The sequence below is a fragment of the Cynoglossus semilaevis genome, unplaced genomic scaffold (assembly GCF_000523025.1).
Source record: "Cynoglossus semilaevis isolate Cse_v1.0 unplaced genomic scaffold, Cse_v1.0 scaffold476, whole genome shotgun sequence".
In the NCBI taxonomy this organism is placed as follows: domain Eukaryota; kingdom Metazoa; phylum Chordata; class Actinopteri; order Pleuronectiformes; family Cynoglossidae; genus Cynoglossus; species Cynoglossus semilaevis.
This window is the reverse complement of record NW_007585116.1, coordinates 286773-297924: the sequence shown is the minus strand read 5'-3', so window position 1 is coordinate 297924 and position 11152 is coordinate 286773.

Below are 11152 nucleotides of genomic sequence, written 5' to 3'. Positions count from 1 at the left end.
AAAAAAAAAACAGGAAGAAAGAAGCAACTGTTTCGGGAAGATCACATTTGAAAGTGTACCGACTGTACTGTAGGAGTTGTTTATATTTATAGTAAAAACAAATATATATTTTTTTTCATATCATGCAAATATCACCAAAGCAGAACATAGCTGATGAGGCTGAACTGATAACTACATTACTTGAATGTATGCAAGTTATGCTATGCCTTTGAGATTCCCACACGGTTATTGCTTTCACGTGTATACAGCTATGCATCGCAGTGTAATAAGACAGAGAGATACTAAATTTGATCCAACACACATACTGTAATATATGCAGCCCTGCTCCACTTCTATCTTTCGGCTGCTCTCTCACGGTTCGCACAACATGTTTGCCTGCTTATTGACCTCAGCAATAAAACTCCAGTCCCTGTAGACAGGTGCAGAATCCTGATCCTGTTGACCTGTCAATACCTGTCTTTTCACTGTAGGGCGTTATTTACCGTCATTGGCATTTCCAGCAGGTAAATGACGGCAGACACATCATCATAGATTGTTAACTGCAGATTGAAACACAGCTGGGTATCAATCAAAAAATTTCAATAGAGGTACAAATACCGATACCTTCTTTCAATACCGGTTCCTGAACAATAATTTTTTTATATCAATTTTATAATACCAATTTGAACAAAAGCATTTTTTGGAAATTCGGTACTACCAAAGCAAGAAATTTGTTTTTATTTAACTATTATTATTTTATTAATAAATATGTATATAAATCATCATATAATAATTATAAATAAAATATTTATAATAATATTTAAAATAATTATACATTCAATTATATTATAAAATTTTAAAATCATACTAAACATTATTTTATTATTTTTATTTTATTGTTTATGTTTGTGACAGTAGCATTACTGTCTAACCAAGTTAAGAAAAAACAAGTTATTTTTATGTTTTTTGTTGTTTTTTTTTAAAGCACATTGAAAGTATACGCTTCCTTCAAGCACTAAGATTTATGGTGTTGACTGTGAGCACAGATGGCCTTAATACAGTGTTAATTACTGTCACCTCCTTCTGTTAATGCCAGAAACAGCTGCCACAGTGAGATTGGAAGGTGGAAATACCGCACATTTATTGCTAGGCTAATTTTTTTTTTTTTATGAATCTTAGAAACATAGTTAAAGTAATTCTATAAATGCAGTAACGCCGTCATGGCTCTAACCCACATGTGTCAAACTCAAGGCCCGCGGGCTAAATGTGGCCTGTCCAGTTAATTTATGTGGCCGCCAGGAGCTTAAAAAACTTCCATGCAGATTTAGAGCGGTCATTTATAATGGCCATAAATTACAACTGCAGCAATGCATTTCATAATGGGGAGAGATCTATGAGCGGACATCGCTAGTCTAGATGAATGGTACAGTACACTGAGCAATCTCTAGTTCTATCTTTCTGTCATAAAATATATTTATACAGAATATATTAAATCATAATAGTGGCCATTTCCTTTCGTTTTTCTCTGTTTTTCTCTCCTTGATATTTGTATCATTAGGGACAATATTTTTCTTTGACTACTGCTGATTTTATATTACAGTACACCAGGGTATTTGTTGCTTAAGAGAAATGCTATATATCTACACCCAAGAAATTAGACACAGGAGTGGGTGCCAAAAACAAAGTTTTACAAAAAAGTACAAATACAACTCTCAGGAATGGATTCAAATCGAATGGATTTAAAATATACAACATTCCAACATTAACATAGACATCCTAAAAGACAAACTGCTGAGGAAATCTCTCGCCAGTCATACAGATCATCTACAGGTCAGAAATACCAAAATGATTCTTTAACTAACTCTGAACAGTTCTAAATCCATAAAATAGAAAAGTTGTTATTGACATTTATCCCAAAGTCAAAATAAAATCTTCAGCTAATCATTCAGACTTGGCAAAAAAGACACACAAGAGGGACCTTATCACGACAAGACACTGAATGACACCATCCTCCGTAAGGAGTTTGAATTTGTCCTTGACTTTGCAGCAAACTGCACTCGCAGGCTGCAGGGTGGCTGCATTAACATATGCTCTGCAGCAACTACGGCACATATGTGGTTGCTGCAGAGCATTGTTTGGAAGCAGACTCTACTCTGAGAGTGGCTTAAAGGAACAAAGGGAGGCCATCAGTTATATCCATGTCATATATTTCCACTAAATAAACCCGCATAAACTTTAGCAAAGTTCTCTGACATATGTACGTTTACCTTCCCTCATAAGAAAATAAATAAGAAAAAAAGTCTTCCCTTTTTATCTATCAATTGTTCTGAGTAAAATTTGAGTAGTTGCAAGTTTTGCGCAGAATTTCTTTCAGTGTTTCGGCCTTGGTTTCCTCATTTTCAGTGTTTTGGTCAAGAATTTTAATTCTGGTGCATCTCTACTATATACTATACTATAAAATGTGTCTTATATCACCACTGTGTAAGCATCAGCTCAGCAGCAGAGTTTAGCTTTTACGCAAGACCTGGCTTCCCTGCACTGAACTGTGAAGATCAGCATTTTTTTTTTTTTTGATGTGGTCCAATTTCTAATGAATGGATTTGAAGAATGGGTTCCCCTTCGCTTAACTTGGCTTTCTTTTTCTGCTCTATATTATTACAGGAGTGCCTACCACACCATTATCACAGCAGGGAATAGGAAGTGCCAATTATAAAAGAAGGCAGAGAGGCAAGCACAAGAAGAAAAAAAAAATCTCTTAAGGCTGAGCTGTTGCTACAGCTGTTAGTTTCTGCTACCTTGAACCGTTGTCTTTATCTTTTCATTTTGTGTTTTTTCTTACGCATTTAGCTTTAGGGAAATTTAGCTTTCACAACCGCAGCTTCAGGGCAGGGGTATTTGGACAGCAAGGCTGTACAGGCTGCCAGAAACATTTAGAACAATTTTTCAGGAAAAATGTACTTGATGTGTGAAGACATACTCTAAAACATTACATCTTCCCGTCACATTACTCTACGTTTATATTGAAAACGACATCTACGACAGGTGTGGCCATATGTCTGACACCCCTGGTTTACTAGATTATCCAGCTGTTCTTGCTAGAATACACGTGTCAAACTAAGGCACGGGGGCCAAATCTGGCCCGCAGTGTAATTATATTTGGCCCACAAGATCATATCAAATGTGTACTAGAGTTGTCCCTGCCAGTATATAGCTGTTTATACTGGCAGAATTTGTAGTATTAGCAGTATATGCGCCATGTTATAGCACATACAATTTTTGTTTTTTTTGTTGTTGGCCTCTGAAAAAAAAAAAGAACTCGAAAGGCTACTGATAAAGAGACATAATAAGAAACTAATACCACTGAATCATCAACATTGCATATGTATTTGGAGAGAAGGGAAAACATGAACTACTGCCTAAATAAATATCAATTTTCTACCGCGACTTCGTCCCAGTTTTTAATTTTGGCCCACTGCGAATTTTAATTTGACATCCCTGTGCTAGAATGTCATAAAAGAGGATTTCCTTATAACCTACACTCTAAACAAGGTGCTCAATTAAACTGAAATATAAATATATTTTTATAGTATGTGGTAGTGACCACATGATGAGAAATAAATGACATCATGCCATTTATATTTTATTAACACGAGTAAATACCAATTTAAATGCCACTTACGCCTCTCTTCCCTTCACATTTCTATTGTAAAATATGATGACTGTAAAATATGAAGAGCGTAAAAGTGATTCGATTAAAACATTTGGAATACTGGTGATAATTCACACAACAGTTATCTCCGCAAAGCCGACGTGATCCTGTTACACTGAGGACGAGCCTAATTGTCAGGCTTATTTTTAAATGGAGAGGAACTGAGAGCGGCCGTTAGTGGCACTATCTCCACAGAACAAAATAAATAAACAGAATTTGCTTTTTTTTTTTTTTTAACACATCTCATTGTTCCCCTTTCATTAGCGCTACGTCCGCCAGAGAAGTAATTAACAGGTGGCATCCTCACCATAGTTACAGCTATTTTGAGCCTCACTTGAGATCCAGCTACAGAGCTGTGGCTGCATTATTTAAATGTGTCCTCTACTTAGAACGGTTGATATAAGTTGAGGATATTCACAAAAGCTATTAAAACGTTTTTTTTTAAAGGGAGTTTTAAACAGGGGTGTCAAACATACAGCCCGCCGGCCAAAAACGGACCGCTAGGGTGTTCAATCCGGCCCGCTTGATGAACTTAAACAAATTAAATAATCAAATTATTTTTAATTATTTTTATTTTTAACACTTTATATTCAGAATAACCTGGGTGTTCAATCTGGCCGGCTTGATGAACTTAAAGAAAATAAATAATCAAATTAATTTTTAATAATTTTCATTTTTAACACTTTATATTCAGAATACCCTTTGTAAAATAATATTTCATTAAATATAAATAATAATAAATGTCTGATATTAATATAAGTAAATTACTTATTGTTCAACAAATCAACAAATGCACATCAAATTGTCACGTACGTCGATGTGTTTAAAAACCTTAGTATCTGTTATTGTACATTTTCTACTCACAAATTAAAGTAAAACCCTGACCTTACTGCATCAAAATTGATTCCAGTTTCCTGCACAGTGTTTCTTGGTTCACTGTAATCCTTTATTCCTTCTATTCTAATTGTATTGTTGCCCAGACTGGATTAGAACAACTTCACTTGGGATTTTGTGTTTCAGCTAATTACTACTGGAAGATAATACCGAGTGACGAGACTGGCTTTACCCTCGTCTTTACTGGGGTTTGGTGAAGAGAAGGAGAATAACGGTAAAAGAAGAAAAGACGAGAGGCAGGCTGAGGTCAGGAGGTCAGGAGGTTCAAGTAAATTCCGATTGTTGAACGTGCCTGAGAAAACAACGAAAACAATTGTTGATCTTTATTTGGACCGCCCGCCGAAACGCTTGTAACTAGGGACATGCGGTATGTGTACATCAAAGATACGATGATAACTTATCAAACCTCATAGAATTTAGCCTTAATTATTTTTAAAAAATGTAGCTTAACAAACATTTTTATGAATCATTATAATTAATTTAAAAATGAAATTGCAGTTTAATGAGTGGCTCCATTTGTGGAGTCACATTTACTGGCCTATTTTTAGGCAGCTTGGAGACGTGCTGTGGCTCAGCATCAAACCTCCCTGCTGAGGATTCAGGAGGAAAAAAAAAAAAGGACAGTGTCTATTATTGGCTAACCCAGATGCCTGGAAGTAGAGCAAAACAACCTAAATCTGTATCAGCAGACATCCGCAGAGGGTGATTGTCTAGACTCTAGTCTGTCTTGGATGCTGCATTGAAGCACAACTGAAACACTGCACTCCCTCCAGTCCCTGTCCTTCAGGAAACCTCAGTCACATCATAATCCTTCGGCTCAGAGTTTTCTCCGCGTCTAACTTTTTCCACTGCGGGTCGGCTATCGGCTTAATGAGGCTCTGGTTAAACCAAGCGGTAATTCTGAGCTATGGTTGATCTCGTTTCCTTGCTTTTGTTTTTGTTTTTTCATCTGAGGAGGTCAGAAGGTCAAAGGTCAAAGAGGGACTGGTTTAGTAGCTTTTCTTCTGAATTCAAGGTCATCGTCTTTACCTCAATACAATAAAGACTCAATTAGTCAATTATGAAATAGATATATGAAGCATTCTTCCATGATGGTACCAACATGTTATTATCTCAAATGTCATGACTGATTTATGTGAGTTCACTTCTTGTATATTTGCCCACACTTTACTGCATAAGTATAAACAAGTATTCTGTCATCACCCTAACCCTCTACACTGTGAATACAAGAAGTCTGACTGTAGAAGGTAGTGTCCCTTTTAACAACAGTAATTCAAACTAACATAAGCAATACTTCTCCTATTTCATCCAATATATTTCTAATATTATCCCTTAAATTTTACAAAGGATTTAAAAACTAAATGTAAATAAAGATTTTAAATTTGACTCGTACTTTATTTTACTGGAAAACTAACCACATGTTAAAACAAATCCTTATCCAAAAATGTCTTTTAGACTGTATTACCTTAGCAATAACATTCACATTAGACTGTACAGACAGTGGTGACCTACGACCTACTTGGTCCCTGGCCAATGTCTGCCATTTCCTGGGAAAAGAAATTACGTGCGCTATTGTGTTAAATCGTTTAAGACATATATTCATATATAATTAAAAAACTGCAAAGTAAGGAACTACACAAAAATATAAATATCAATATATTGTTTATATTTTATCAATATATTATGTATTTACACACTATATACATAATTTAAATTAAACATATACAGATTTTTGAAGTATAAATAATGTCTCTTTTTACTTCTTACTTTTGCAACGCTTAATGGACACCAGCAGGCGGAAACACATGTGGCTAGATCAATACAATAAAAGGGTCTTGTAAAGTAAGCTTTTTTTTTGTAATTTACTGTTTCGACAAGCACCGGCGTTGCACCACGTCAACCTGCCGCCCTATGCAGCTGCCCCATATTGCCCGTTCACATACTGCTACAGTGTGTAAAATACATTTTTGACATGGTGACATATACATTGTTAGCCTTAGTCCATTTATGGGTCCATATAACAGTTTCCAACCAAAATTATGTGAATTCTATAAGCGGAGTGGCAAATGCTTACAAATATCTGGGGTTTTTTTTTCCTTACATCCTGGGCATTTGACGCTGTTGTGCTTTTGCTAAGCAGCAATGATGAAAAGGTGTTTCAGAGCCTTTTAAATGCCACCAGTATATTATTGCCATGACTGTCATACCATAGACGGGTGTCAACTATAGGTCACTGCCACTCATTTGACCTCTGAACTTAATTCTGCTCCACGCTATTCTCCAAGGAGCTGACTGGACAGGTCACACCATGTGTGCACCTCCCCTGTCAATATATCACTTTCTGCTCTGCTGTACTCACCACTCGGTGCAGCAGTGGATTTCAGCAGAAAGCTACATCACTCACAGTATCCAGGTACAGTCATTATATTTAAAAAACTTTTTTTTTTAGTCAGTTTAATTTATACGACAGTGCTTATAAAGACCTGTAAGGACTTTACAATCAGCCAAACTAATGGTTTTCAAAGTGGGCCTCAACAATTTGGAGGGAAGTTAAGAAAAAAAAAATTTTGAATAACCATTTGTCCTGAAAACCGTAATCGTCAGAATCTCACGTTTGCGATAGTACCTGAACAAACGATATGTGATGCAACTATGGCATGGCTACGTCACTACGTAAGTTGCTTTGCCCCTAAAGGGAGCGCGTAGCTAGGTAGCACAAATTGGAGGGAAAAAAAATAGACGGAAGGAGCAGAGCAACAGTTTATCATATGTTGCAACCTGTTAGTTGCAACCACATACTTAATGGCGCCTCCTGTGGCAGCCTGTGTGAGTTGCAAAGGCTCTATGAATTTCCCCATTGTAGGACAAATAAAGGACTCTATTATTGCTATCATTATTATTATTATTATCATCATCATCCATGGCCCGACTCACTCTAGGCCCTTTCCACTACAAATCCATTAGCTACAAAAGGAATACATGGCAGTAAGGAAGTAGTGAACCCTGACGTGAATACTAAGGTTACAGCACGTAATTGTGAAGATGAAACCTGTACCTACATCAATTAGGAATAGTTTCTCTTGAGATGGGAATTATCATAATAATCATATCACTGTCTCTCTAATGAACTTTCTCTGGTGTCACATACCACCAGATACCAGAACATGACCCTGAACAGGCCATGGCTGTAGAATACAAATAAATGAGTCTTGTCATATTTGATTAATACCAAAGTAGAAGTCATCACTTAATTGTAAAAAAAAAAAATAAGCATAAGCAAAAAGCGTATTTTTTTTAAATTAATTTCAATGGCTTTATATTTCATTTTTGTTTATGAAAATGTCAGTAAAACCGGCCTCTCTGTGACTTTTAACTGAGCTATTCCACACAGTGGCTGCTAATCAACTTTGACTGACCTTGCTCCAACCCCCAGTTGGTGTCACACTCCATTCACAAGCTGACCAAGCATGAAATTATCATTGGGTTCCAAACTGTTAGATCAGGTGTTCTGCTGAGGGTGCTTTGGTTACTGGCATAAATCACCCGAGAGGAGAGGAGTGGAAAGGCCCATTATCTAGATGTTTTTTTTTTTTCTGGAGCCACAGAGGGAGATGAATAGGCAGGACATTAGATACATCTCTAGAGCTACTGTATCGGTACAAAATAAAAAAGATAAAACATGAGAAATACTGAAAAGGTAAACACTAAAACAAAAACGGGAGGAAAAGAGAAAGCTTAACAAATAATAGAAACAGTTTAAAGTCTGCACAGCAGTGATGAGGAAGAAACTTTAACAACAATATAAAAACAAAATAACATCATCAACAACAACAATAATATTAATAATAATAATAGTAATAACAATAATAGACCACCACACAAAAACCTTTATATCTCAACAATAATAGACCACCACACAAAAACCATTATATCTCCCCTTTCTCTCTCTCTCTCTCTATTTTTCACCCCCTCTCTATCTGCAGCATCCTACAGTGAATCAATATGTTTTCTGTTTCAGACGCTAAGAGCCCTAATCCACAAATGGGATGGCTCTGTCTCTGGGGGTAAAGCAGGTGATTGAAAGGGCTGGCGTTCCGATTCCCCTATCCTTCAGTTCACTTGTCCAAAAAGTCCTTGGGCAAGGCACTGAACTGTAAATTACTCCCAATGATTGTAGTGAATGACTGATTTGTTTGCGCGTATTTAAAAGGATGAGGACTGGACTTAAGTGGTGGGCAGAGACTCCTGTACTTGCCCTGTAACCACTGAAATTAAGTGTGATTTTGCTTCTATAGTACTGTCTGGGTTATAATAATAATAATAACAATAATAATAATAATAATAATAATTTGTCATGAAATTCTTACCTCAGTTGAACCAGATCTTGTCGTCAGTCTACTGAAAAGGATTCTTCAATGCGTCCCCTGCAAGACAAAGAAGAGATAATTAAGAAAAGAAGACCTAAAGCATGTTGAGCATGTTGAATTTAACAACATTGCTTGTGCACAAGATGTGCACAAGCAGACTGCGAAGAAAACAGATTTGCAGTTCACCACGACTCCCTACAGCTGTAATTGGCTACACATTTGTATTTGTCACATTGTCAACAGATTTGTTGGATTGCTGAATTTAGAGCAGTTTAAATAATAATAATAATAATAATAATAATAATAATAATAATAATAATAATAATGTCAACCTTGCCATAACTATAGGCAGTGCTCTGGGGTTTTATGGGAAGTTACAGGACAGTTTAACCTGAACACGTTTAAAGGTAATTTTTTTTTTTTTTATTTTATTTTTGCTGTCTTTCTATATTTTATATGAATTGTTTGATGGACTAAACACACCAAGACTTGACTGGGTAGAGTACTACAACATTCTACAGAAGTAAAAGTACTATTACTCAGAAGTAATTTAGCTTTAGCTTTAGAAGTACAACTAAAAAAAAGGTAGATAACTTTTACTTCAGTAGATATTTAGAGCGTTTTTAGTAGGCTAAAGTGGGAGCATTTTAGTAAGCTAAAGTAGGAGTGTTAGCATGATTAACAATTACCTCGTTCGTGGAAAACATTATGTATTTTGGGTTTATTTTAGCCTCTCACCAGATAAAATGTGAAAAAGAACCCGTAACCCCCCCCCCCCCAACATGCTTGCTTAGGTTTGTCGAGGTTTTTTATAAGCAGCTAGCTCCATGTTTTCCGGGCAAACACAGTTTACGTTACATAATAAAGCTGTGGCTATTTCCGCTTGAAGCGGAAGTGGTCACTTAAATATGGGCACGGGTACATTTCATTACTTTTACGTTCAACCTCGGTAGAAGGTTTCGCTTCCCACTTCGTCTCCGCGCTCTCCTTCGTTTGTTTGACTTGAACGCCAATTCTCCTTCCCATTCATTACAGTAGTTTCCCGGACCTGTTGTTGTTGTCACGTGACGTCCATTCAGGTGCCACCGGAAACTGGTGGTTTCCGGTTGCACCTGAAACCACCAGTTCCGGTGAACCTAAGGAATTACTTTTAAAAACATACAAAACTTTTTACTTTAAGTACTTTAAAAAGTGTAGTCCATAAAAAAACGACTCATTGAGTAATGTCATTTGTTACTTTCCACCTGCACTGTGCTGTACTTATCAATTATGGTAATTTCCTGTATATTTTCCCATTTAAATTTAGCCCTATTTTGTTTTTGTTTTTTAATTTAAATACGTTCTCCATGTAGAAAACAAACCAAATTTAAATTATTAATGCATCCTTTAAGATGTACAAGACTATTTATTAATTTTATCCTCAATAACTAAAACAAAAGCCCTCATCTACATCACTACGTTGTTTCGTAGACTAAGGTTTTTTTCAACAAACAAAGCCACTAAATGACAGAAAAAAAACCCAATCTTTTCTTCTAACACTCCCGTCTGCTCCTCACTAGCGAGGGCAAAGTATTGTCAGCATCCAGCAGCATCAGTCGACTGTGGCAACTGTTTAAAAATAACTGAACAGCCACCGACCGTGACAGCAGCCATTAAAGGCTACTCCCCAGAGTCACTGTCATAATCAATTATCCCAGATGTGGACGCCATGCACGAAGAAATTGCGGCTGACACGGCCATGATAAGTTCCAATAATACATTTATCTTATCATTGCGTTCAACCGTTGTCTCCATTCTTGTAATTCCAGGGTGCAAAGCGATCGTAATGAAGAGCCAAGAAAGAAATGTATGCGATTTGCTGATTTTCTGTACACCTTTTTGACTATAGAAATAGTCTGTTTCAGATTAAACTCAGATTTGTCTTTTTCTGCACATTCTACACTTTTTAACACAACTAAACTGTAATGGAAAATCTATCAGGGCATCTAATGAGGATGTTATTTAGTATTTTTGGCTGCAGTGACTGTACTTTGCATTAGTACGGGCCTGTTGCAAGAACTTAAAAAGCACTTCGTAAAGTCCATGCAGCAGAGTTTTTTAACCTAAGAAATTTCAAGTTTTTTTTTTATTACACATCAATGAACAATATTCTTAGCTTGAATACATAATAATTAATTGCAGAAACATGGATTAGTCTGTTATG